Raw genomic sequence first — 26461 nt, forward strand, 5'->3', positions numbered from 1 at the left:
CAGAATATGGATAAGAAGGGAACTAAGTAAATCACATTGAGTGGGATTCAATTCACAAGGTAATGCTGATTAATGCTAAACACATCAGATTGAATATGGTTCAATCTTTATAATAATCATCACCCAGTAGCTTATGTTGGGCATGGCCCAACCTCAAATCCCTATAACGTAAACAGACGAAATATAACGATGTAGAAGACAACAAACACTTGAAAGATAATATGTAAAATTAATATGGTACGATGAATCAAGCAGAAAGGAAGGATGATGATATATAACCAAGAAGGAATAAGATAGCGACGCAAAGTAGACTAATATACAAATATCTGATATACAGAATAGCTTTGTCACGTAATTTCTGTTTAAAATACCCACGATTTCTTGCTAGGGAACAGGGAACAACATATTTTGCTGGGCTGGAGGTAAAGATGGCGTCTGTCTCAGCGGTTTACTGCACAATCTGTTAATGGCACATCTTCCCCATGTAGGATAAACATCCAAACAGCAAAGGAATAGTGAATGATTGAAGTCGATGTTACTGAATTGGACCAGCATTGCTGAAGATTCACAAATTTCTGTTATGTACAGAATAATAACAAAAAAAAAAAGGGAAAAGTAACTAATACAAAATAGCAGGGCAAAATCCATATAGAAGGAACTTATCAAAAAGGGGCCGATGAAGGCCTGCAGACTGCTAAGAAGCCAAGGCAAAAACCCAACTATTCACGGATAGATGGGAAACCAAAGCCCTTACGACCATCAAGATCCATCGATCGTTGATCCAATATTCAATCAATGGTTGAAATGGGGATCCGATCAGCGATTGATTATCAAAGCAAAGATCGATTATGTTGGATCTGGATGGGCCGATACATGATAACATAACATAGACATTATCTACAGAATGTAGCAGATTACTAATGTGAAATTGGAAATCAGAGCTGATGAGCAATCAAAATAGGAATTCAAAATTAGATAAGGCCACCCAAACAACATTGATCATAAAAAAAAAAGTAACCAAAAATTTAACATAACATAGAGATTAAAATGGAAAATAAAAGAGACTATCGAAATCAGAGATTCCCCTTTGCTGTAGCAACAGGTGGGTCGATACTGCTATATGCAGATCGACCCTACCTTCCATGCCTTGTGACAAAAAAAAGAAGAAGAAAGAAACACTGTAAAGAAAGGAATATTTCAAGAAAAATCAGAAAAAAAGAAAAAAAAAAGGGGGGGTGGGGGGGGAGGAAGAAAGACTTATCTCGGTCATAGGTACCTTCAACCATAGATGGTGTGCATCCTTCTCATTGCTGCAGGGATCTAAACCGCGGATGGCTGGAGCCGATCGAGTTCCTTGGCAGTACCTCTGTAATGGAGCTGGCTTACCTCAGTTGATGGAGAAAGCCAGGGGAAGAAGCAAGAAGGGGATGATGCAGAAGAGAAGAATCGTAAAGGGGAAGAATGGAAGCCGATTGTGAAGAGGGTGCGGGGGTGAAGAAGCGGTCGTCAATGGCTGGGATGATAGATCGGCTTCCTTCCACTGATCAGGAGGGTGAAAACCAAGATAATGGGATGGAGAAAAGACGCAGAATAGGGTAATGATGGGGTGAAAGGTGGTGCCTAGGGTTTCCTCATCGTGCCCCTCTGAAGGAGGGGGACGAAGGTTCGGGAGGGATTCGGTTAGAGATCGACGGGAGGAAAGGGGGGCGATCGGTGGAAATGGAAGGTGGAGATGGAGAGAAGGAGGAGTGCGATGGGTAATGGAGGCCGAAAGGGAGAGAGGGGAAAGTGGCGAGAGGGGGGGCGATTAGGGTTTATTTGTGAATTTTTTTTGGTTTTTTCCCAAAAGTGGCTCTCTTAACAAAAATTTTCATAAACATGGTTTAAAAAATGATTTTTTTAGCAAAATCGATTTTAAAAAGTTTAAACTCATTCATTTTTCTTGAAAATTTTCCATTTTTTTGGTTTTTGTGTTATTTTTCAATTTTTTGTATTTTTAGAATAAAATCCTAAGGTTTTGTGAAAAACAAAGATTAAAACTGATTTTTTTGTGTTTTTGCAAAAAATATTTACAAAAGAGAATTTTTCTGAGAATTTTAAAGCCATTTTGAGAAAATTTCTTCAGAAATGGGTTTGGATCCGGATTTTGAAGAAATATGGATTTAAAACACTCAATTCGGATCCAGAATTTATTTTGAATATATTAGTGTGAAATTTAATCCAGAAAATCTGAAGAGATGACTTGATTTTCTCAGAAAACGGGGTTAGGGGCAAAAAGGGTCATTTTTACAAAACTTTGAAAAATTTGGGGTGTTCACAGCTGGTCCATATAAATCATAGATCATAAATCATAAATCTTGTCATATCCCTTCTAAATTCAAGTCTCAGGTTATCTCTTCACAAAATCCTCTATTTCCCTTTCAGGTTAAGGGATAAAACCTGAATCATTTTTTCTAAATTCTCATCAAATGTCTATTCTATTTCCCCTTCAGGATAGGGGATTATCCTGAAACCCCGACAATCATTCCTGCTTCGATCTCTAAATATCTTAAGAATGCTGGTTTTCTTCTCAACTCTCAGTTGGAGAATCCAGTGCTCGTACTGGTACATTTTAAAAAATTCAGTCCTCGAACTGGTCATTTTAAATTTTTTTTTAGAGCGAACCATTTTTTGGAACTCAGTCCTTGAACAAGTCGTTTTTCAAAAAATTTAAATAAAGAGCGAGTTCATTTGAGGAATCCAGTTCCCGCACTGGTTATTTCACAAAATTTTCAATTAAAGACCAAGTCCATTTGAGGAACCCAGTCTCCGCACTGGTTATCTCTCAAAATTTTCAACTAAAGATCAAGTTCATTTGGGAAAACTCGGTACTCGCACTGGTTTTTCTGCAAAATTTTCAAATCTAAAGACCAAGTTCATTTGAAAAACCCAGTCCTCGCACAGGGTTATCTCTCAAAATCTTCAAATCTAAAGATCAAGTTCATTCACAAAACTCAGTCTTCGTGCTGTTTGTCTCTCAGAAAGTCTCAATCTTAGATCAAATCGTTAAAATTAAAAGTCCCAGTTTTCACTGGTCATTAAATCAAAGGTTCCAGCTCCTTTGCTGGTCGTTAAATAAAAGGTCTCAGTTTTCACTGGTCATTAAATCAAAGGTTCTAGCTCCTTCGTTGGTCGTTAAATAAAAAGTCTCAGTTTCCACTGGTCATTAAATGAAAGGTTTCAGCTCCTTCGTTGGTCGTTAAATGAAGGTTCCAGCTCCTTCGCTGCTCGTTAAATAAAAAGTCTCAGTTTCCACTGGTCATTAAATGAAAGGTTTCAGCTCCTTCGCTGGTCGTTAAATGAAAAGTACCAGTTTCCACTGGTTATTAAATGAAAGGCTCCAGCTTCTTCGTTGGTCGTTAATTGAAAAGTCCTAGTTTCCACTGTTCGTTAAATGAAAAGTCCCAGTTTCCACTGGTCATTAAATGAAAGGCTCTAGCTCCTTCGCTGGTCGTTAAATGAAAAGTCCTAGTTTTCACTGGTCATTAAATGAAAGGTTTTAGCTCCTTCATTGGTCGTTAAATGAAAAGTACCAGTTTCCACTGGTTATTAAATGAAAGGCTCCAACTTCTTCGTTGGTCGTTAATTGAAAAGTCCTAGTTTCCACTGGTCGTTAAATGAAAAGTCCCAGTTTCCACTGGTCATTAAATGAAAGGTTCTAGCTCCTTCGTTGGTCGTTAAATGAAAAGTCCTAGTTTTCACTGGTCATTAAATGAAAGGTTCCAGCTCCTTCGTTGGTCGTTAAATGAAAAGTCCCAATTTCCACTCGTCATTAAATGAAAGGTTTCAGCTCCTTCGCTGGTCGTTAAAAGAAAAGTCCTAGTTTCCACTGGTCATTAAATGAAAAGTTCCAGCTCCTTCGCTTGTCGTTAAATGAAAGGTCCCATTTTTCACTGGTTGTTAAATCAAAGGTTCCAGCTCCTTCGCTGGTCGTTAAATGGCACTGGTCATTAAATGAAAGGTTCCAGCTCCTTCGCTGGTCGTTAAATGAAAAGTCCCAGTTTTTGCTGGTCATTAAATGAAAGGTTCCAGCTCCTTCGTTGGTCGTTAAATGAACGGTCCCAGTTTTCACTGGTCGTTAAATCAAAGGTTTCAGCTCCTTCGCTGGTCGTTAAATGAAAGTCTGAGTTTTCACTGGTTATTAAATGAAATGTTCCAGCTCCTTCGCTGGTCGTTAAATGAAAAGTCTCAGTTTTCACTGGTCATTAAATGAATGGTTCTAGCTCATTCGCTGGTCGTTAAATGAAAAATCCCAGTTTTCACTGGTCATTAAATGAAAGGTTCCAGCTCCTTCGTTGGTCGTTAAATGAAAAGTCTCAGTTTCCAGTGGTCATTAAATGAAAGGCTCCAGCTCCTTCGCTGGTTGTTAAATGAAAAGTCCTAGTTTTCACTGATCATTAAAAGAAAGGTTTCAGCTCATTCGCTGGTTGTTAAATGAAAAGTCCCAGTTTCCACTGGTCATTAAATGAAAGGTCCCAGCTTCTTCGCTGGTCGTTAAAAGAAAAGTCCTAGTTTCCACTGGTCATTAAATGAAAAGTTCCAGCTCCTTCGCTGGTCGTTAAATGAAAGGTCCCAGTTTTCACTTGTCGTTAAATCAAAGGTTTCAGCTCCTTCGCTGGTCGTTAAATGAAAAGTCTGAGTTTTCACTGGTCATTAAATGAAATGTTCCAGCTCCTTCGCTGGTCGTTAAATGAAAAGTCTCAGTTTTCACTGGTCATTAAATGAATGGTTCCAGCTCATTCGCTGGTCGTTAAATGAAAAGTCCCAGTTTTCACTGCTCATTAAATGAAAAGTTCCAGCTCCTTCGTTGGTCGTTAAATGAAAAGTCTCAGTTTCCACTGGTCATTAAATGAAAGGTTCCAGCTCCTTCGCTGGTCGTTAAATGAAAAGTCCCAGTTTTCACTAGTCATTAAATGAAAGGTTCCAGCTCTTTCGCTGGTCCTTAAATGAAAAGTCCCAGTTTCCACTGGTCATTAAATGAAAGGTTTCATCTCCTTCGTTGGTCGTTAAATGAAAAGTCCCAGTTTCCACTGGTTGTTAAATGAAAGGTTCCAGCTCCTTTGTTGGTCGTTAAATGAAAAGTCTCAGTTTCCACTGGTGAGTAAATGAAAGGTTTCAGCTCCTTCGCTGGTCGTTAAATGAAAAGTCCCAGTTTTCACTGGTCGTTAAATAAAAAACCCCAGCTCCTTCACTGGTCGTTTAATGAAAGGTCCCAGTTTTCACTGGTCATTAAATCAAAGGTTTCAGCTTTGCTGGTCATGTATTTCAAAGGTTCCAGCTTTTGCTGGTCATGTATTTCAGAGGTTCCAGCTTTTGCTGGTCATGTATTTCAGAGGTTCCAGCTTTTGCTGGTCATGTATTTCAAAGATTCCAACATTTGTTGGTCATATATTTCAAAGGTTCCAGCTTTTGCTGATCATGTATTTCAAAGATTCCAGCTGTTGCTGGTCATGTATTTCAAATGTTCCAGCTTTTGTTGGTGTGGTATTTCAAAGGTCCCAGTTTTTACTGGTCAGAATTTCCAAAATCAAAGATTCAGCTCAAGGTCTCATCAAAATCTATATTGAGTGATTATTTCACAAAGAATTCATGAAAACTTTGCCAACTTGCTAAAAGCATGTGTTGATTCCGAACATTTTATTGCACAAAAGAATCACCTCAGATTACCTCTAGTATTCTTTTCAAGAGGGTGAAGCTTTTTGCGAAAAAGGGTAAAATTCAAGTCTTCTCTCTGTTGATCAACCAAAAGGATGAAAGAAAGATACTTGGAATGGTTAGCGAAAGAAATATTCAATGATGTTGAAAAGACAGAAGCGAATTGATATTGATCATGGCTATGGCTCATGTTTTAAGACGGCTATATGGCAATCAGGCAGTGGAAATATCTTGAGCTATAAAAAGAATTCACTTCATTCATGTCTCCTCATCCATTTAAAGCTGAAATCAAATATCTGCAAAAGGGATCTCTCAATTGCCGTCAAGATAAAGACGAATAGGCGAGCTAGACCCCCAGAGCCAAAGAAGATTTGGATCATCTCCGAGATGAAGGAGTTTGTGATGGAACCTTTCAGGGAAAGTTCAGATCACCGTCGAGATGAAGGCGAGTATGATGAACCTACCAACAAACCTTAAAAGATATTTAATTTCTGCTATCATCAAAAGACTTTTTGAGCTAATATCATCAATAGAATTTCTGAAATAAAAGAAGGATCAGAGCATCTCCAAGATGAAGGAGTTTGTGACGTACCCTTCTCCAAAAAAGAGAGAAAAGTCAGGACACATCCAAATGAAGGATGATGTAAAAACCCGAGAAAGTTCAATGACTCAAAAAGAGTGCAAAAAGATCATCATGGGAAAACACTCAGATATCAAATTGCCGAAATTGCCAGGAGTCATCTTTTCTTATGCAAAATTCTCTTATCAATATCTTTTCACTACTTGCTTTTATGAAATTTAGAATATTTCTTCTCTTCTCATATCAGGGAAATGGATAGCTTCCTTGAAGAAAAATCATCAGCGCTAAAATTTTGAATTTGACTCTTAAGAACCAAGGAGCTAACCTCGATGGAGGAAATACTCTAGGTAAAAGAGGGAATATCTTTTGCACATACGTGCACATTTTTCAAGCATTTGAGTCAACTATAATTTTATCTTATTGGCAAAATTTTCTAGCTATTCCAAGAATGAAATAAATATTCAATATCCATTTTTATGCAACCTAACGTTGTTTATATTTTCCCTAAAAGAATTGCCTCCAAGAGAAGCATCTCTTCCTGTCCCATCACGGTTTCTTCACTCAAGAAATCCGTATGGTCATTCCCATTCAGGTTAAGGGTTAAACCTGAACTTTCTGTGAAAAGGTCATCCATTTCAAAAGCTATTTCAGTCTCAGCAATGAGACGCCCATATCATCCATTTTCCAAAGCTTTAGGGAACCCCATTTTTTCTCCTTTCGCAAACCCCTTTCGGATTTGTTCGTCCAAACTCTGAAGGTCCCATCATGGATTCTTCGTTTGAGGATTCCATTTGAAGGAAAACTTGGTAAAATTGAGATTTCAAAATTCAAATTGAATCAAATGATAGTGAAATGCAGTATAAGGCATGATGACATGCTGCTAAACACATTAGGACTGTAAAATCAGAATTTGACATTTTGCAATTTATCCAAAATAACGAATTTCGCTTGTTTTTCGCTTGGATCTGGGTCCCGCGGGGCCCTGTGTTGATGATATGGCTAAATCAAGCTTCAAATGAATTCCAAATTACACCAAATTCGGTATGAAGCATCGACCTACTTTGATAAACATCCTAGAATGCTAAAAATCACGAAATGATATGATTTGAATGCTAAAATTTAAAGAAATTCCTAAAATGGATGAATTTCACCCACGGACTCGAACCAAATGCAATGCTTAATATGATAGTGCAAAAATTACACCATAAAAACTTCTGACATTTTGCAGACTGCTAAAAGACCCAAAATTGAACATTTTTGGTTTTTACAGCCTCGGGAATTGAACTACGGTGAGTTCGGTAACGGGCATTTGGTTCTGACGGAGGTAAAATCGACCTAATCTAATATAAAATGCTAAACAAATAAAAAACAGCCATGGAAATTTCTGATATTTAACTGAGCTACTCAAGACACATGCAAGGACAACTTTCATGTTTATGACTTTAACATTTGATCGACAGAAACACAGATAAAAATATAACTTTTCATGCCTAAATCAATAGAACAGACAAATATGACAAAACAGAGGACTGACAAGAAAAATCTGAAACAGGTCTTAAAACTGTTCTAAAAATCAGAAGCTTTCATATGCAAACATAGGACATCTAGAACATAACATTCACTTTTTACAGATTTGGATTTGGATCAATACCCAAAGAGAACCCATCGACCTAAGTCGATCCAAAGTCTCAGAGGCCCAAATCAGGCTCTGACACGTGTCCCGAACTCTCGGATTTTTGTCAGACATTAAAAAAAATCAGAAACATCTAAGAAAATCAGGTTAAAAACTAGACATCCTCCTGAGTTCAGAACATCTTTTGGATCAAAAATCGGATCTCTCATGAGGGAGATCTAGATTTTACACGTCGGAAAAGATATTTTAAAATGCATCCCGGGTAATAAAACCCGACTCACCTTTTTGAACGTTTACCGCTGTAAACGAATTCAAATCTCTCCGAATTTTTGGCACATTTCTAAAGACACCTAAGGGAGCATTCCATGATGTTTTTAGAATTTTTAATGAAAAATAAATGCATGAAATGACGTGTGAACTGACTGACAAAAACAGAGAGCTACTGAAATTGAGCAGAATTGAAATAAATGCTTAATTAAACCTAATTAACGTATAAAACATGCTAAATTAATGAAATAAAATACAAACTAAATCTAGCTAAATGCATGAATGCTAAAAATCATCAAGGAAGCATAATTATGTATTTTTATATATGTCATTTTATGAGAATAGCTTAATCCATCCCTCGGATGAGCTCTTTCTTCAAACGACACCTGAATCAAATAATGATATGAAATCAAGAGGAAAAGAGGTGCACCTTGCTTCATTACGCAGCTTTGAAACTCTTGAAAGGGACTGCTACCAAGGGCTTTGTTCGTCCTTTGATCCGGGCTTCGGATGATTCACTAAGATCGACCCACACTTGAATCGAATTGGCCACAGCACGAACAATGTAGGTACTTCACTGCACTGTAAACACCCCAAATTTTCACTCACCTTTTTGACATTACCTTTAATCGGCACATTTCAGTTCTCCAGAAGCAATGAAGGGCAAAATAGTCATTTTTAAAGATTGAACCTGGCAGAAAGTCCTAAATTTCACTCTTGAGCCTCAAAATTTCTATATTTAGGTTCAGAGACATCTTCAAATTGCAAAATTTCAAAATCCTTTTCTGGGCAAAAAGATAGAATTTCCAAGTCCTGGCTCAGAGTAGCATTTCTTGAAACGGGTCTCTGCATAGCATTGCATGAACACTTTGCATCATTTCACTGCACAGCATGTCATTTTGAGATCCAGAACTCCTGATTTTCAAAATTGTCAATCCAGATTTGATTTTAAACTTTTTCAAATCGATCTTTAAAACCCTGGGGTTTCAAAAATCTTTCCCATTTTACCCCTAGGACCCCTAATTATGAAAAGTTTTCTCAAGAAAACAATCTGGATGGTTTTAATATTTCGAAATTTCGCCAGTTGAAGAGAGGGGGGACACAATTCAAAATTCATAAAATCTTATTTCAAACTTTCACAAAAGAGCTCCGAATTTCACTACTTCTTTCAAAATTTCGCCCTGAAGAACCATTTTCTTCCAAGTTTTGAAATCAAGCCAAATTTTGCTTTATGTTTTTCCAAAACTAGCCTACTATTATGAAATTTTCAAAAATTCCATTTGGCTCTTATTTCAAATAAGTGACGTGGGACCCGCCTCAATGTGGTGTCACACTAGAATTTTCAAATATTTCTTTTATTTTCAAAACAGTGCCTATCTGAAAGTGGAATTCTTTTATTTGATTTAATTTTTAATAAAATACTTAGTGGGCCCACGTAGGTGTCACCCCACTAAGACTCTTTGCCAAAAGAAAGATTTTTTTATTTGAGGTGGCACTACCAAAACAAAATCCATTTTTACTCATTTTATTTTATTTTTTTTAATTTTATTACTTTTCAGCCCCCAAAGGGAACCCCCGTGAAACCCTACCGAGATTTTCGTTCTTTACCTAAGTTTTCTTTTTTTTTTAAAAGGTACACCTGGAAAAAAAGGAGCTGCCCACCCTTTTCAAATGGCGATATTTTTTTTGAATTTTTTTTCAAAAATCAGTTTTAAAGCTTATCAAAATCTTTCACGAGGAAGGCCCGAGCTTTTGGCTGAAAGGGCGGAATCTCTTTTTAAAAGAGGGCTTAAGCCACCCGAAAGGGGGGACTTAAAAATTTTTCTTTCCCCTAACTCTGCAGACTCCTCCTTCACGCTCACTTGCTGGTACCCTCCCATTCACGAGTTCTCATCCCTTCCTTCCTTCCAGCAGGAGCAGAACCGACGGCTTCTTCTCCCCTCAATCAGCAGGAGGCTAACCCCAATCGGCTATTTCCTTGACATCAGTTCTCCAACCCCCCTTTTTATCGTCTCCTTTTGTTGTTACAGGGGAAGACAGCTCATAATCTGCAAGCTTTTAGCAGGGAGACTCAAACTTTCTGCGGATCGGCTGGAATCTCCTGGTGGAGACATCATCTTCCTCCTTTACAAAAGGCGAGTCCCCAACAGCTGACCCTGTAAGGAGTGCCCTTTTCAGCCTCTGCCGAATCAAGGTAAGGATCCTCTTCATCCCTGCATTTGTATGAATTAGGCTTCACATTTGTGCCATTCACAAGGCAAACCCGTTGCAGCAGTCGATGTGGCTTGCTTCCTGGGTTATACAATAAGTCAAGAACCGATGATGCCGTTCAATGGCATCATTGATTCAATTTAGATATCAAAGTTCATGTGATCATTATCCTCCTTTTAAAGTTTTTTTTTTTTTGGTTTTTGTTCATTCCAATGTCCCAAGTATTTCAAATAACAATTTCAAATCAAATTTCGTTTCACAGGGATACTGTTTTCATCCTCTTATATACCCATGATTCACTATTTTGAAAAGATTCTGTTACAAAACATTTCGGTTTTCAATCTGCTTTAAGTACTGTGTTTAAGGTTTTAGAAATCATCTCTGTTAATTTCCCCGTCTTCATATGTTTTTCCTGTTTAGACTCATGTCTTTCCAACCATTCATACACCACTGGTCTTTGTAAGTATGCACGGTTTTGATAAAAAAAAAAAAAAAAATTTTTTGCACAGCACATGTAAAATGATGGCTAGAGAAGCCTATCATACAGAAAAAGCAGTGCTCGACCCAGGCGGTACATATGAATTCACTCTCCATTCTGTTTTTTTTTTTTTTCTTTTTTCTTTCTTCTTTTCTCACAATCTCATAACATCACCCAGGCTCACTTTCAGTTTCCGGTATATCAATATGCATGTCCTATTGTTGTTTTCTTTTTTTTTAGTCATTTAAGTTGATTCCACTATCTGCAGCATTATCCAAAAAAAAATTTTTTTTTTCTTCTCACATTCTTACACAACTTAGAGGTTGCTTGTATCTGGAAATCCTTCTTGCTTGTGCCGTTACTAAGCCCTGTGTATCGTACCATTATGTAAACCTTTTGCACAAATGACATTCACTGATCATTTGATTTACTAACTGTGGAAAATTACTCTGCTGATATACTGTTTTCCCCTTTTCCATTGTTGTATCAAATAGTATATGCATAATGTAATTTCTTTTTTTTTGTGTTGTGTATGGGTATCTCGTTGTCACAGCCATGGTTGCTGGATCCCGCGTGCATTAACTCTTTTTGATATCACAGACTTGTTCCTAGCATCTACAAAATGTTTATTTTGTTTTGATATAGAAGTGTTTCTCTATTTTTTTAGACCACATACTATCCATCGACCCTTTCATTTGGCTTCTGCTAAACGCCCTGTCATGGATTCATTTGTGGTAGCCAGAGATTAATTACCTTAAGAGATTAGCACCAGCCTTGTTATTTTTCTAGTAACAATTCAATTTTCTTCTTTGCATCTGTTACACCACTGTTGTTGTACCAGATTTGCATATGTAACTGCAAAATGCACCTCCTCACCACGTGCCTCTGACCCATTACCGACATACTGCCATCTTATACATATGCGGATATTTCATTAAATTTGTATATCATAAAAAAAAAAAAAATTTGTCACAGGTTATAGCATTTCATAACACACTTGCATATTTCCAACCCCCTATATTCCTGTATGTCATTATATATCACCTTCGGGTAAACTTGATTATTATGTATACTTTCAATCATGGGAATATGTCTATGTCTGTATATGCATATAGATATACATATGTAGGTAAAAATATATGTCTTCACACACATTATTTTTTTTTTACATTTAGGTATAGGCGCTATCCTACACATTGAGGTAGTTACTTTCTCCTGTATATTCAAGTAGATATATCTCTATAGGTATAAACTTTGGTCATTGTATATACATTTCGTCATTAGCACAGGTTCAACCATGAGTAGTCTGGCATAAATATGATGTTTTCAATCCCTCCGCCTACTTTGCACCCCTATTTCTTGTACTAACCCATTTTGCAGGAAAGCCTTGAGGATGCTAACTCTTTTAAGCCTTGTAATTTTCCTTTTATGTCGGGGATGTAATAATCAATATGAAATAATATTTACCTTTTCTGCTTAGACTAGGATGCATATCATATAGTTTGAGTTTACGCAATATCCTGTTTATATGATTCATGCATTTTATTCCAAAAGCACTATGGATGTTCACAAATGGCACGTGCACCAACTCTTAGGGGGTTGATGGACTCGGTGGAATCCATATTTACGGCCCTAGTCGGAATATGGACGAGACCCAGATCCATCATCTTTCTACTAGTCACATCGAGCCTACACTCTTAGGCTATCTTAAAATGCACATCATATTTCTAATACTTTCAAAGCATTGTGCATTAAATCAATTAAACTCTGAACATATTCATGGCCACAGTCAGGATATGTGAAGGATTTATTTTGACTCAATGCACATTTTCCAACAAACTTCTTAGAAAACCTTTCAAAGTGCATTCATGCATTCATGACATTTGCATCATGAACTCATTGATTTTCCCATGATTTTCTTAAGAAAATTTCATTCTCAAGAAAATCGATTTCTCAAGAAACTCTGAGAATTTTTCAAAAATCAGTTTTCTCAAGTCAAGTTTTACAGTTTTCCATGGAAACCAGTCTCTCAAGAAACTTCTAAGTTGGATTTCCAAAATCAAAGTTTTCCCTCGTTCCCTGGAAAATGTTATTTTCTTAAGATTTTCAAAAAGAATTTTCCAATCTTTCTCAAGATTCAAAGATCAATTTTCAAGTATTTCAAGGGTTTTAAGGTAAAGATTCTCAGGATTTCAATTTCCCAAGTTTCAATTTTCCTTTTCCACAAGAGTTTTCCTATAAATTTTCCATCATTTTCCTAAGAAAATTCTCAACGTCCGAGTTTTCCTAAGAAGTGTTTCCCTTTTCAAATGTTCACCCTTTTCTCAAGAATTACTTCCATTTTCCCAGGATTTTCAACCATTCATGATTTTCCTACATCTTTATGAACTTTCCCGTGATTTCAAAAACCCTTTTCTTCTGAGTTTCTTGAGAAATTGACTTTCATCTTTTTCCTGAGATATTCTTTTCAACTCCAAATATTTTCCAAGCATACATCATGTTTTTCCAAGCTGCATTTTACAAAATTCTCATAGCACGTGCCTGAATTCTTTGTGCATTTAGGATAGAACATAATTTCGATGATTTTACTAAGTCAAGCATAATTTTGGTCCTTGGTTCGATTACCCCTGTTAAAGGCGGCAGGAACGATCGAACCTCGTACCGACAGGTCGAGCCCCATCCCATAGATTTTCCCACAATTTTTAAAACGGAGGCGAGTATTTCAAAACAATTTCCAAAATCCGGTCAAGTTTGAAGCGCAAAAGCGTTTCCCTTTCTCTTCCGCAAGGGAAAAAAGACGGGAAACATTTTGCGACGATAACAGGTTTGGCGACCGTGATGGGACCTGTCCTTGTCTGACAAAAAAATGTGCTTGACTTAGTTCAATTATCGAAATTATGTTCCAAAATGTCAGCTTTTTACTTTTGCTATCATGCGAACCTAGGAGCCTAGATTCTGACCTAGCTGACATTAATTGCATATAGACTAGGCATGGTTTGGTAGGACCAGATTGAGGAGAAATTTTCATGTTCACATAGACTTAGGTCTAAATACAACTCTCCTTAATTTAGGATCTGAATGCAAACAATGTATGCTTCTTCAAAAAGTTTCAAAAGTCTATCTCTCTAGGATTTAGAGCCATCTATTTCTTGCATGTGATCATTTTTCAAAATCTCCAATTACCTATCATTACCCGGTCTTCACGTTGCTGGGCTCTCTTCCAGAACCATAGTTCGGGACAGAGCCTCACAACTGGGCCAACCATTTGGGTTAACACCCCCCTACCACGTACCGCGGGCCACAGTCCAAAGTATATCGGTAGGCGCTCAAGGATGTTGGAAAACCTTACCTTAGAACCAGAGCTAAAATTCTATGCCACGTACCTCGGATTTCGGTTCGAGTATATTGGCATAACTGGATTGGACAAAGATGATCTGAACCTAGAGTTAGGATTAAGGTCCTACAGCTGTTTTCAAATTGATGCATCTAGAGTCAGCCTTTTAGGGAGTGCTGAATGTGCATAAATGTTTGTGCAGGATGTGATTGTATGTGTGTTATTTCCTCAATTCTTTGTATTTCCCAATGTTGTCCAACTTATTAGGCCTTTTTCAAAATATCCTTACTTTCCACGAGATATTTTTCTCAAACCCTGGATGATTTTCTCAAGTATCCCTTTTCTTTCAAAACTCCAGGTGGCTTTCCATTCTACCTTTCTATTGGATCTCAAATTTCCAGCTGCATTTTATATCCTGCCTGCAAAATTTTTCAAAATTTCCTACATTTTCCTAAGTCTCATTCCGAGTCTTTTTCCTGTTTCAGTTCGATGGCATCCAGTCAAGCCGATCCTATCTTTCCTGAAGGTCACATCTCCTACGAGGTGCGACAAGGTCGTCCTGAACATCGAGCCCTCAGCACTGGAACTTTCATTCCCCGGTGGTACTATTCCTGGCTAAAAAGCTTTTCCCGAATGTTCCCGGACCATTTGAGCGAGTGCGGATTAGAACTGGCGTCAGCAGTCGGAAAGCAGACCATCAATGGCAACCTGATCCATGCAATGGCGGAGCGATGGAATCCTCGAACGTGTACCTTCTGGTTCGCATGGGGAGAGATGGCCGTTTTAATGGATGAATTTTCAGAAATCATGGGGTTGCCAGAACCAACCGGTCAGCCAAGCGATCCATTAGAACATCAATTCCTGATCAATGTCAAGGGTTTGGACCCCCGAGACTCCTTAGCTCGTATGACAGGCCGCCGATCCTGGCCCCTGATCCAGTTGGAAGAAAATGAATATGTTGACCTACTTGAGTTATACCACCAGTATGGGACCTTCGTTGAAGTCAGCTCGCTATCAAGAACAACCAAAGAAAGGATTCAGAATGCAATGGTTCTGTGCACCGTAGGATTATCCCTCTTCCCAGATGGACAAAACTACATGGACATCAGAATAATCCAGCTTATGAGAAGATGGGAAAGTCGGCAAACCAATCGCCTCTCCATAGCCATGGCAGCACTCGCCTTCCTATATCGAGGTCTGACTCGATTCTCACTTGGAGAATCCATTTTAGTTGAAGGATGCATCTACGCACTTCAATCCTGGTTCTTTCAGCATGTTCCAGCCCGAGCAAGCTCTTTCAGATATAATGGTCGAGAACTCCTTCCAGTGGCGCAGTACCGGTCTATGATCAACAACATTCAAGAGGATGACGTAGTCTGGGACTATTTTGATCGGCATCTGTCTCCTCCCAGATATACGTACGCTTATGGCAAGCGATTCAAGTTGCTGGGACCTTTCTTCTGCACTTATTACCAACCAGAGAGATGTGTTTGGCAATTCTCCCAGAGGCAGCAGTACGTTGAAGCCCGCTTGTTATCAGGAGTTATGGCAGAGTTTGATCTCACCTCCGCACAATGGTCCGGGGCATATCATTCTGCCCGCTACAGCTGGGATTCTTTTGTCTCCCTTAAAATCTTTCCTGGTCCTAGAGTGTCTGCTGATTATCGTGAATGGTGGCAAATTGTTTGTCCTCCACCACTTTGTCAAGATCAATAAAAGTTTAATTTTCTCATTTCAATAAAGTTTTCTTTCTCTCTATGATGGTTTGACGACCTCGCCTAGGTAACAAGGCACATTTTTCGTTATTTATTTCTCTTTTTAAAAGACAACACAATTGTCGTGATTCCCGCGATGACTCAGTCACTAGTAATGGGATATCTTTTTCAAATTGTCTGCCATGTTTCCAGCAAATATTTCTTCCAAAAGCCAATTCCTTCATAATCTAATCAGGTCTTTGCCTTGCAGAGAGCATCCAGATCATTTGATGGTTGAGACAAGATCAGGCAAAAGAACCACGGCATCCCAGTACTCGTCAGCCTCGGAAGAAGAAATGGGTTCCCCTCGATCCGAGAAGAGTCAAGAGCAGCAGCAAGAAGATGACGGCATAGACCCTCAAATGTATGCCTAATCACTGTAGTGATACCACCATGTTCATCACCTTTATCTCAACACATTCTACTGCGTCATTCAAAAACTTCTAGTCCGGTTAGGCATCAACATGAATATTTAGCCCAGCTAGGTATAGGCATACTCATTAGCATGAGCATCCATCTCCAATTAGAACCCGACATAGGTATGTGTACTCTTTCAAACACAAGTATAGCCTTGTACATCTCCATGGCACTTCCATGAACAATTAGATGATACATTCCCATCTAGATCAAGGCATTCATATGTGTTCCCTCTTTTTAACCCAAGCATAAACATCCAGATTTTGCTTAATCCTCCATATTTTGCAATTTTGCTCTAAGTTAACTCTATTTTTTGCAGGAGAGGTATCAAATCCCTTCTTGGATCCAAACTTGATCAATTTTAAAGATTGTAATAACTTAGATTTTAATGAGAATTTATATTTCCTGCTTTAGGTAGAATGAATGAGCATTGTAAACATTATAAATTGCTTGTTTTCATGCATTTTTCTTTTATTTCTCAAAGTCTCACATTGGTATAACACGAATGGCACGTGCACCATCTTGTAAGAGGTAAATCAATCCTAAGTTGACGATCCACATCAATGGCCATAGTCAGGGTGTGGACAAAACTTAGTATTTTTATCTTTTACAAAATAACATTGGATCCACACTGGACCCACTTTCAAAATCATCATATTTTCCTTAAATATTTTTCTCTTTTATCAGAATTTAACTTAAAATTAACTCAAAATATATGCCAATGGCCATAGTCAGGGTATATTGAGGGTTAATTTCATTTTAAATTCTATAAAAGCACTAAAATGTGTTTCATTCTTCTTTTGAATTTAAATATAGATTATCATATAATACATTCAATGACCATAGTCAAGGATGTATTATATTTTCAATCTTATTTTAATTCATTTAAAGAATGAAATAGCTTTTCAAAATCCAAATTCAAACTTATTCAAATTCATTCATCATACAGGATAGAATTGCATCATATTTTCAAAATTTTCCTTTTTAAAATTCCAAGTGATTATCCCTCTTCATTTCTCAGATCAAATCTTATTCAAATCCAATTCTATCTCATTTCAATATTCAAAAAAATTCAATTTCAAAGCCAAATTCGACTTTGAAATTCCAAGATCATTTTATATTCAAACTTCAAATTTCCAAAATCAATTCAAAAATTCAAATTCAAATTCAAAGTTCAATTTAACTTTGAAGTTATCTTTTGATTTTAAAAGGGTCAACTTCACCTCCTTTATCTTCAATCAAGGTTTGGATTTAAATCTCAAAACTTAAATTTTGGGTTTCTAAAAACCCAGATTCATCTTTAAAGGTCCTATTTGGATTTTTCATAAACCAAATCCAAAATCAAATCCTAGTCTCAACTTGGATCCAGATTTCCAAGTATAAAACTCTATTCCACTTTGGATCTCCAATTACATATCCAAATTCCATTTAGGATCCAAATCCTTATTTCCATTTGGATCTCCAGTTACAGATCCAAAATTCCATTTAGGATCCAAATCCTTATTCCACTTTGGATCTCCAATCAATTTCTTTTAGGATCCAGATCCTCATTCTACCATTGGATCTCAGATTCAGATCCAAATTCCAATTCTTAGGATCCAGAAACCAATTCTACATTGGATCTCAGACTTTAGATCCAAATCCATTCTAGGATCTAGAACCCAATCCTACATTGGATCTCAGACTTCAGATCCAATTCCATCTTGGGATCCAGAGTCCAACCCTATCTTGGATCTCAGATTTCGGATCCAAATATCATCTTGGATTCCAAATCTTGAATCAGATTCCATTCAAAATTCCAAATCCAAATTTCACTTTAAATTCCAATTCCTAAAACCAATTCCATTTCATTCCAAAATTTCAGATCAAGTTCCCATTTCAGATCCTAAATCCAAAATCAACTCAAAACTCTATTCAGAATCCAGAACTTGGATTCGGATTTCATCTTGAAATTCCAACTGTTACAAATCCCATTCCTCAATTCCTTTAGATTTCCCACATTTTCCTTCTAAAATCAAAACTTCAAAAGTGGAATTCAATTCCATTCCAAATATTCATCCAAGTTCAAACTTCTAAATTCAAAGTCCATTTATGATTTTGAAAATTTCCTTCATTCTCTTTTTATTTCAAGACTTCAAGATCAAATTTCCAAATTTCAGATTTATTTTCCCAAGCTCCTGATTATTCTAAAAACTTAGAACTTTAATCTTAAGTTCTAAGTTAGAAAACGTTTCTTCACTTTATCGGATTCACTTGGGATTTCTTCAAAACATTTTCAAAAAGAGCATACATCTTTGCATTTGCACAAGCATGATTCATTGTGCATTTTAGACTTAGGATAAATACTTAGATAAATTCTTAGCAAAGCAAAAGACATTAATTCGACCCTTGGTTCGATTACCCTTGGTAAAGGCGCCAGGAACGGTCGAACCTCGTACTGAAGAGCGGATCCCGTCTCCCAGTTTTCCCGCGAATATTTCAAAAACGGAGGCAAGTTATTTCAAAAAATTTTAAAATTAAGGTCAAGTGAGACCCGCAAAAGAGTTCCTCTTTCTCTTCTCTTCTTTCTTTTCTCTTCTCTCTTTCTTTCCGTTCTTTTATCTTTTCTCCCTTCAAAAAGGAGGAAAATAAGAGGTTGGAAAGGAAAAGAGAAGGAAGAGAGAGAACATTTCGAGAGAAAAAAATTTGCGATGATCACAGGGATCCATTTAGAGAAAAGTTCCATGGTCGCAGAAGTAAGAAGGCTCCCAAGAAGCGGATCCAGCCAGAGGAAATCTCAGATGAATCAGACTCCATTGAAGAAACAGATGAAGAATATGAAGTGCCTCCGGCATTTCAGAAACGTGGCCAAAGTAAAAGTCGCAAATCAAAGAGCCGAGATAAAGAAGAACCTTTGCAAGCGCAGTTTAAAGAAATGGCCCGAGTTGTCAAGGATCTCCAAGCCCGCGACAAGGGCAAGAAAGTCTTCACCAGTGAGGACTTCTATGACAGCTTAGAAGGGGATGATGATCTGGAGAATCTCCCCCGTAAATTCATCAAGTTCGATGGTTCTGGCGACCCAAAAGCGCATCTCGCCACTTTCTTTGCTGAATGCTCGAGGTTCAAAAGGGATAACCGAGCATTGTTTCTATGCTTCCCCCGCAGCTTGGAAGGAGTTGCAGCCAAGTGGTATGCTGAGCATATCAACCCCATCGAGCTCAAGGAGTTCGACAAAGTTGTGAATCTCTTTATTGAACGCTTCTTGTTCAACACAGAGGCGCTTCCTACATTAAGTCATCTCTGCAATTTAAGGCAGAATGAGAATGAAAAAGCACGGGACTTCATTCACAGATGGAGATCAGACTGTAATAAGATGAGAGATCCTATCTCGGAAAGGCATGCAGTGTCCCTAATCCTCAACAATTTTTCGCAGCCGTTAAGAGGATTGATCTCCACAGCACCATCCAGGACCTTCATTGAGCTGACTGAATGAGCCGAATGGCTCGAACTAAGTGTGGAAAATAGAGTCTATGAAGGCTTCACCTTTTCCAAGAACAACTCCCAAGGTGAGCAGAAAAAGAAAGCTCACTTCACTTATTCTGCCAACAACAGCAACAAAGGCCAAAATCGATACAAAGGGCAGAAGAAAGATTACTGCTACGGCACCGGCAGTTCAAACAACAAGGACCAAAAAGCAAAGCCTGCTCCTCAGTACAACAAGCCTCCTCAGCAGGATCAAGGGCCGAAGCTGCGCGAGAAAGCTAAGCATGAAGGATGGAGTTACGACAGAAAGTTTACTCCTCTCCACCAAACACTCGAGGATGTGCTCGAGTATATGCTATCAAAAGAAATGGTTAAGTTGCCCAGATTGGATGATCCCCCTGTGCCCATGGGGAAATGGAAAGATCAGTTCTGCAAGTTCCACAGGACAGTGGGGCACAACACCGAGAACTGCTTTGTTCTCAAAAACATCGTGCAAGATCTCATTGAAAAAAATCTTTTAGTGGAAGGAGAAGAAGAAGAGAAGATGGATATTCTCAATCAGCCATTTCCTCCACACACCACAGCAGTAGTGTCGGCACAACCATTCTTACCACATGAGCACATCAAGCCATGTTCTGCACAAGATCTCCAGGTTCAGCATCAGGTGTCAGTACTACGACAGGCCGCTCCAGCTTCTAAAAAGATGGACCTAATTTCAGCATTCGGCAAAATGAAAGTTTCGAAAGCACCTGTAAAGTCAGCCCCCAAGTCAAAGGGAACTCCTGACTTCCTCAAGCAAATCATCAAACCTAGGCCAGAAAGTTCAAGTCAGAAGCCTCTGCCCGCTCTATCCAATGTCTCCATCTTTGATTTGGCCAAAAATTCTAGCAAGCACCAGCAAGTACTGGAAGATTTACTCAGAAAAATCAAAGTTAAGCCCAGTACCACTCCGGAAGACATGGCACAGATAGTAAATTCGACCATGACCAATGCACCAATTACCTTCTCGGACGAGGACCTCCCAAAGCCTCATTCCTTTCATAATAATGCGTTGTACATTGTCGTTCGAGTCAGAGGAATGACGGTACCGCATGTACTAGTCGATGGAGGCAGCAACCTCAACATATGTCCCGAGATGACCGCAAAAACATTAGGGATCAAGGATGAAGAATATATTCCAGATCCCATCACAATCTATGGATTCGACAACCATGGTCAAATGGCAAAAGGGAAGATATTTCTGGAGGTATTCATCAACTATTCGGTGCACTCCTTCCTTTTTCATGTGGTTAACGTGCCACCCACCTACAACTTGCTGCTCGGAAGGACGTGGATTCACAATGCAAATGTAGTGCCTTCCACCCTCCATCAATGCGTGAAATGGTCAAAAGGTGGAATGATTACCACTATACTGGGAGAAGACCCAGAAGAAAGGCTCCCGCAGCCCATGATTCCTCGGCCATCATTCAACGCGGATATTCCCAGCATCAGGGAAAGTGAAGAGATCAATCTCGGAGAGAATCGAGAAATACTTTAGGCATCCTCAGAACTATCTCCGCACACGGTAGCCATGACCCGATGGAGAGGTCCTCAATTCTTCAAGGTTGGAGGCCGAATCGACTACAGCACCATTAAGGATCACCCATTGTTTCCACAATTCATGAAGTCAAGAAAGGGATTTGAGTTACTCCTGAAGCATGGTTATCAACCCTTCAAGGGACTCGGCAAGAACGAGGACGGCCGCATCGAGCCAGTGATCCAAAAACATCGTCCCCACAGAGCAGGACTAGGGTTCTCCGGAGGAAGCTCGTCAAAGAAGACTGTTTTTGTCAAAGGGGCACAATGAAGACCATTTGTTATTGTCTTTCTATTTTTTTCCAAATAAATGTCTCATTTTATCAATGTCATTGATAAATCAATAAAATTCCAAGTTTCTTTGTCTATCCAGATGCCATCTACTCTCTTTCTGTCTATCTCATCATTTTATAATTCAATGCCATTTTATGCATGGTTCTCTTCAAATGATTGCTTGTCTTACTATGGGCCGATTTATCTGAACCAAATTTTTCATCCAAAAATTTCAGAATGACTTCCCGGACAATTAAGAAGCTCGTTCTCAATCCCAAGGCTTTTAAGAAGTCGACAACAATTCACAGAGTCAAAGCAAGCACCGAAGATGGCTAGATTGCAAAGCGATCAGATGATTGTGCAGAATATGATCAGTCTCTTCAGGAATTACCGGAGTTCGCCGCTGTTCAGAAGCAAGATGAACCATCTCCTCTAGTACAAGATCCAACCGAAGATGTTAATATCGGTTCAGAGGAAGATCTCAAAATTCTCCAGATCGGAACCAGTCTGAGTTCAGAAGAAAAGAAAAGGCTTACAGATTTTCTCAAGCGGCATGAAGAAGTGTTCGCATGGACATATGAAGACATGCCGGGCTTAGACCCCAAATTGGTCGAGCACCGACTCGTCTTGAAACCGGATGCTAAACCAGTTAAGCAGAAGCTAAGAAAAATGGATCCCAGAATAGAACAGCTGGTCAAGGAAGGACTCGAAGATTTGCTCAAAGCAGGATTTATCCGAGCTATTGACTACCCGGATTGGTTAGCCAATATCGTCGTTGTCCCAAAGAAAAGTGGTAAAGTAAGGATCTGCATAGACTTCAGAGACCTCAATAAGGCAACTCCAAAGGATGACTATCCACTTCCAAGCATCGATCTTCTAGTCGATAGCACGACAGGACATGCTATGTTCTCTTTCATGGATGGATATTCCGGCTACAATCAGATTAAGTTGGCCACCCGCGACCAATCCAAAACTTCTTTCACCACGCCTTGGGGCACTTTCTGCTATACAGTCATGCCTTTTGGGCTCAAAAATGCCGGAGCAACGTATCAACGGGCAATGGCTGTTATCTTTCATGATCAAATGCGCAAAATCATGGATGCGTATGTTGACGATATTCTCGTGAAATCTAAAGAGGGAGAAGATCACCTCGAAGCGCTTGATCAAGTCTTTAAGCGACTCATTCTTTATAAGTTAAGGCTTAACCCACAAAAATGTTTCTTTGGAGTCGAATCAGGCAAATTGCTGGGTTTTCTGGTTAGCAAAAAGGGAATTGAAGTCGACCCAGCCAAAGCAAAGGCTATCATTGATATGCCACCCCCGAAAAATCTCAAAGAGTTGTGTAGCCTTCAGGGACGCATGCAATCAATCCGGCGATTCATTTCCAACTTGGCGATGAGATGTAAACCTTTCAACCACTTGCTCAGAAAAGGAGTGAAGTTCGAATGGGGACCAGAGTGTCAGCTATCGTTCGATCGGATCAAGAAGTATCTTCTCAATCCTCCTATCTTGAAGCCGCCTGAATTGGGAAAACCTCTTTTGTTATACATCTCAGTCAATCAAGTTGCATGCGGCGGATTCTTGGCGCAGTACAAAGAAGGCAGCTTAATAGAGCATGCTATTTACTATGTGAGTAAGACTTTCATAGATTATGAAAAGAAATACTCTCATATAGAGAAGACCTGCCTAGCTCTGGTATGGATGTGTCAGAAGCTAAGACACTACCTGTTGGCATCAGAAGTCAAAATCCTGTCTAAACTCAATCCTCTTAAGTACATTTTGGAGCAACCCTTCCTCAGCGGACGAGTCGCCAAATGGCAAGTCTTATTGATGCAGTATGACTTAGAATATGTCTCGCAGCAATCAATCAAAGGCCAAGCAATTGCAGATCAATTGGCAGACTTTCCTTTGGCAGAAGAGGTGAAAGCCGAAGATGATTTCCCAGATGAGCAAATATGCAATATCCAGCAATCTCCAGTCTGAAATTTGTTTTTCGATGGTTCTAAGAACATGGCCGGAATAGGCATCGGAATCCTATTGATCACTCCTGAGAAGGAGATGATTCCATTTTCTCTCAAGTTAGATTTTCAATGTACCCACATGTAAACACCCCAAATTTTGCTCATCCATTCTCAAATAACCCTCCTCGTATAGTGCCAACCCTGTCAGGTCAGTGTAGGAGTCAAAGCCTGAGTCAGTTTCAGAAAATCACTATTTTACCCATTTTCATTAGGAAAATTACTATTTTACCCCTAGGTCATCCCAGACCCCAGTCAGTCGGAGTCAACCAAGCTCATTGGTCAGTTCAAGACAATTAGAATATCAGTCATCTCAAGCTCATTTGAGCTCACAATGAACAGACCATTTCCATTTCTGACCATTCCTGTCAAGATGGGATCATTTCTTCAGAAATGAGCTTATTTCTCACTCAAATCCAAACCAATTGTCTCTGAGTCAGTCATTCATAGTCAGTCATACTCCCCAGAGTCTAACTTGAGCTCACCACGAGTTTGAGTGCTCCAGTTTCAGTTCAAAACCATTTTCAAATGTCTAGGAGCCCATTTTAGTCCATTTTAGCTCTTTCAGCTGAAATTAAGTTGAGTTCAGTCAATTGAGCTAGTGTTCAAGCTTTGATTTTAGTTCATGTCAGTATCACTGACCTTTGTTCTAGCTCAAACATAGCTCAGGTTCGTAATTCACTTCGCTCTAGTGATCATTTCGTACCATTTCTCTAAAAATGGCAACTTTTCTTGAAAATTCAGTCGGAAAGGTCAGTTGAGTCAGTGCCTGGTCAGTTCATTGGAGTTCTGAAACTCTAAAACCCAGCTCAATCTAGCTCATCTCAATTCAATCCAGCTCGAACCCCAATTTTCAGTGTCACTCTGACCCAGTAGAGTCCCAAAAACCATTTCTTGAGCTATTTTGCAAATTTTCTCAATTTTAATGTTTTTTAAAACTGATACAAGTGTCAATCGGGGTCTGACATCCAAAATTCTTCATTCAGGATCTGCATTTCGCATAGCATTTCATGTCATTTCATATCATTTCTCAGCATTTCATAACATTTCATCACATTTCATTTCATTTCATTTTCGAAGTCCAGAACTCCAGTTTTATAAATTTCAATCCAGATCGAGTTTTAAAAGCTTTTAGAAATCAATTTCAAACCCTGGGTTTCCAAAATTGACATTTTACCCCCAAGAGTCTAAATTTGGAAATATTTTCTCAAGAAAAATAATCTGGATTTATTTCAAACTCAATTTTTTTGAATTCTACACTGCATTTGCTTCGCAACGGGGTATTGAACTTCAAAATCTGAGCTCGTTTCAAAAACTGCCAAAAATAGCTCGTTTCGGTTGGAAGCATTTTCTCGAGAAAAACAATCTGGATTTCTTTTAAAATTACATTTTTAAATTCTACTCTGGATTTGCTTCGCAACGGGGTATTGAACTTCAAAATCCGAGCTCGTTTAAAAAACTGCCAAAAATAGCTCGTTTCGTCTAGAAACTTTCTGAAAAGACTATTTTACCCCTCTAATCTTCAAAATGAATTTCAAAATTGAAATTTGGACCCGCTCTGAGATGGCCCATTCATTTGCGCTTCTATTTTATTAAAAAAAAAAAAAAAAGATGCTTCTTTTTATTTGTTTATTTTTGTTTTTATTGATTTTTATTTTAGAGAGGTGGGACCCACAAGGTGGTCGCCCAAACCTCCAGCCCCTCTTTTTCTCTATTTCCTTTCTCTCCTCCTCTCCTTTCCCTTTCCTCCTTCCTTTCTTTCCTTCTTTCTTTCTTTTCTTTCTTTCTTCTTCCTTTTTCTTTTCTTTCTTTCTTTCTTTATTTCCTCCTTTCTTTCCTCTCCTAGCCACTCACGTATGGGATTTTCCAGCTTCCTTCTCTTCCTCTTTCCCTCTCCTTTCTTTCTTTCTTTCCTTTCCCTTCTTCCCCTCTTCTTTCCTTTTCTTTCCCTTCCTTCTTTCCCCTTTCTTCCTTACTTCCTTTCCATCTTTTTCAAAGCAAAAGTTGCGGCCATAGCCATTCACGTATGGCTTATTAGATAACAATGAAAACTTAGGTTTTGATAAGAAATCAAAACCTAAGTTCAATACAAAAAAAAAAGAAAGAGACGGATGGAATTTTTCAACTAACGTCTCTCTCTCTCTCTCTCTCTCTCTCTCTCTCTCTCTCTCTTTTAGCTGCAGCTATCCTTGGCTGCAACTCCCAGCCATTGAAGCCACCTCCAGAGTTCCTTCCTCCAGCCAACAGCCGGCCTCCACTTTGAAGCACCATCAACGTCTTCACCTCCAGCCCAGCCAGCTTCACCAGGGATCCACGGCAGCTTTTTCTTCAGCCACCACAGCAACCAGCAACCTCCAGCCAGCAGCAAGAACACCCAGCCATCCACTTTCAGCAGCCACTCCAGCACAACTGAAGCCCACCTTCAAACTTGTGGCGGCAACCTCCTCCATCACGCCATCTCCACGGCTACCTTTTGGTCCCCAAGCCACAACACTATTTCCTTCAACGTATGACCAGAAGGCCCCTCCTTGGTGTAATCCCTCCAGTGGATGCAGTCATACACCACAAGTTGTGGCCCCCAGCCTCTGCAACTTTGAAGCCTCTCCGGTTGGTGCCTATTAACACTCCTTCAAATAAAACTCAGCCAAATCCTAAGGTAAGACCCCTTTGCTTGGTAGATTTTTAATATTTGCATTATTTTGCCATGCTTCTTTCTATGCGATTTTTCCCTTTTGTCGCATCTTGACATGAGCACTCCAAGATTT

Source organism: Nuphar pumila, chromosome 4 (assembly GCF_984573655.1).
Source record: "Nuphar pumila chromosome 4, dmNupPumi1.hap1.1, whole genome shotgun sequence".
NCBI classification, from domain to species: domain Eukaryota; kingdom Viridiplantae; phylum Streptophyta; class Magnoliopsida; order Nymphaeales; family Nymphaeaceae; genus Nuphar; species Nuphar pumila.